The sequence below is a fragment of the Triticum dicoccoides genome, chromosome 6A, assembly GCF_002162155.2.
Source record: "Triticum dicoccoides isolate Atlit2015 ecotype Zavitan chromosome 6A, WEW_v2.0, whole genome shotgun sequence".
NCBI lineage: Eukaryota > Viridiplantae > Streptophyta > Magnoliopsida > Poales > Poaceae > Triticum > Triticum dicoccoides.
In genome coordinates this window covers 612,505,691-612,508,405 of record NC_041390.1, presented here as the reverse complement: position 1 = coordinate 612,508,405, position 2,715 = coordinate 612,505,691, and the positions used below count along the sequence as shown (strand labels likewise).

The 2,715-nt window shown below is 47.6% G+C and overlaps 1 pseudogene; it reads left to right on the top strand.

The window, feature by feature from the left end:
- Positions 1-1,082, top strand: LOC119316122 (annotated as a pseudogene).
- The last annotated feature ends 1,633 nt before the right edge of the window (positions 1,083-2,715 follow it).

The following is a 2,715-nucleotide window of genomic DNA, read 5'->3' as shown; positions in this document are numbered from 1 at the left end:
ATGCCGTCGATTGACAAGGCCACCGACAACGGCGAGATGAAGCAGCGGCGGCCGGAGCAGGAGCTGGTCTGCGTCACCGGGGCCGGAGGCTTCATCGGCTCCTGGGTCGTCAAGGAGCTCCTCCTCCGTGGCTACCGCGCCAGGGGAACCACCAGGGACCCCGGTAAGTCACAGTTTACTTACACCGTGCGTTGCTCCATGATCGATCTTGCCCAATTATGTAGCACATCTAATGCTGGAGTGGTTTCTGCAGCTGACCGCAAGAACGCGCACCTGCTGGCCCTGCAGGGCGCCGAGGAGAGGCTCACCCTGTGCCGCGCCGACGTCCTCGACTACGACGGCCTCCGCGCCGCCTTCCGCGGCTGCAAGGGCGTCTTCCACGTCGCCTCGCCAGTATCCAACGACCCCGTCAGTTCACTTCCTCTACTCTGCTTACTTCTTGAAGTTTCAGGCTTTCTGCAAGGGTCGCGTACTTACCTGGAGCGACTACGACTTCTGCAAAAGCACAGGCGTAAGAACAAGCTCATTTCCCCCGTCACGACTGAACTGAACTTACCAATCTCCGTGTGCACTGCAGAACTTCAGCAGCAGCCATGTCGCCCGCTACCTCACCGGCGCCAAGCCCACCTACCCCAACGCCGTCGCCGCCTACACCGACGCCCGCGACGTCGCCCACGCCCACGTCCTTGTCTATGAGCATCCCGAGGCTTGCGGCCGCTACCTCTGCATCGGCGCTGTGCTGCATCGCACACACTTCCTCCAGCTCCTCAGCGAGCTCTTTTCGCAGTACCACATCACCGCCAAGTACGTATGATAATCGATGGCCATATCGATTGACCTTATATTTCAACCTATTTGATTGGTTGCTCATGGTGGATTTTGTTGGGGTGGCATGGCAGGTGCGAAGACGATGGAAAGCCAATGGCGAAGCCCTACAAGTTCTCCAACCGGAGGCTCAGGGGCTGGGATTGGAGTTCAGTCCACTGAGGGAAAGTTTGTATGAGACGGTGACGTGCTTGCAGAAAAAGGGCCACCTGCCTCTGCCCGTTGATCCCCTGGCGCCAAAGCGTGCCTACTTGTAACAGAACAAGGGACAAGTCTATCTGATGAAATAAACTGTGCAAAGAGGAACGAAAGAAGAAGATTAACAAGAAATCAAGATTTTTAGATTCAACATGGAATTGTGTATTTCTATAAGTATAAAATGTAGCATGTAAATATTACTTCCTCCTGTCACAAATTTAAGATGTTTTAATTTTTTGGTGAATCGGATGTATATAGACACATTTTAATGTGTTTGTTCACTAATTTTAGTCCGTATATGGTCCATATTGAAATATTCAAAACACTTTGTATTTGTAAACTTAGAGAGTACTATTTATGTAATGAATGATGATAATGTCATTTGGGTTCAAAATGATAAACAGAGCAAAGCGGGAGGAGAAGAAGAGGACCTCTTCTGAAGAAGGAATTGGGATTTTTTGGGATTCATCGTGGAATTGTGTCTTTCTGCAAGTGTAAACCCTTTTTTTTTGGAAACTGAGGCAAAGTTTGTTAATAGCAAGAGATAGATGACTGCAAAGTCTTTTGTTGATGATTTCCTCGTGTACCTCATGGATGACGGCACTCATAGTTCCATTTCAGAAGCTTATATTTTAGGCTGTAGATAGCTTCTTCAATGGTTCTTTTAGCAAACAAAGGACACCTTAAAGGAGAACAGACGTTTGGCTCTTGGCCTCCGTGGAGGCCTTCTTTTAAAAACAAATCAAAATTCAATTTTTTCGGTTTCGAAAAAATCTGAAAAATATCATGTGTTAAAAAGACAAATATTGAAATGCGATATGTATAAAAAAGACAAATTCATAGCCTGGGAGGATAAATAGTATCATGTGTTAAAAAGTCTCAGATTTTTCTTTTTTGCACAGCCCTTGTTTCAACGTATTTTACCCTGAAAATTTACACACATGTGTGTTAAGCCTTCATGTATACATGTGTTTTTTTACAGAAATTTTTGAAATGTAGGAAATATGAAATTTGACAAAATTCAAAATTTTCAAAACCGAGTTACATGGCGCTCGGCCTGCAAAGACAATATTCGATTTTAAAGAGTTAATAAAGTTAGACCCATTACGAGACGGTGGCTATAAAAAAAACGTATACACCTTTACCCGAAGGGAAGTCAACTCAAATCCAAGACATTTCAATGGTATATGCAACACCGAGAAAACCAGCATAGCTTTTGTCATGCGACGATGACGCGTGAGGTCGTGGGCCATTCCGTGGCAGTGGGAAGGATTCGGTTCGCGGAAACGGAATCTGCCGGGCTGCTCCAATGTCGGCTGAGCCCCAAACCCACCCATCGGGTCGTGTCACGCCCCTGAATATTCAGTCGATGGATGGCTGGCTGTATCACTCCATAAACAAACGAGCTGCGACCTACAGACGAGCCTCCCCTCACCTTTCCGCTCACGCACTCCAGACTCCAGTCCAGTCCAGGTAGTATTGCACCGCAGTTTTGTTGTGCTGTGTCGTGCAACGGTGGCATCGTGCCACTGCTGTCCAGTATAAATAGTGGAGCACGTTAACCGGACAGAACACACATGCTCAACCCACAGCAGCATATGCAAACGCAAACTCGTACTGCTGGCTCGTGTAGTTTGTTAAGCAGCAAGCTTGCATCGGCTGACCTTCCTGGTCACCAGCCACCAATCCACC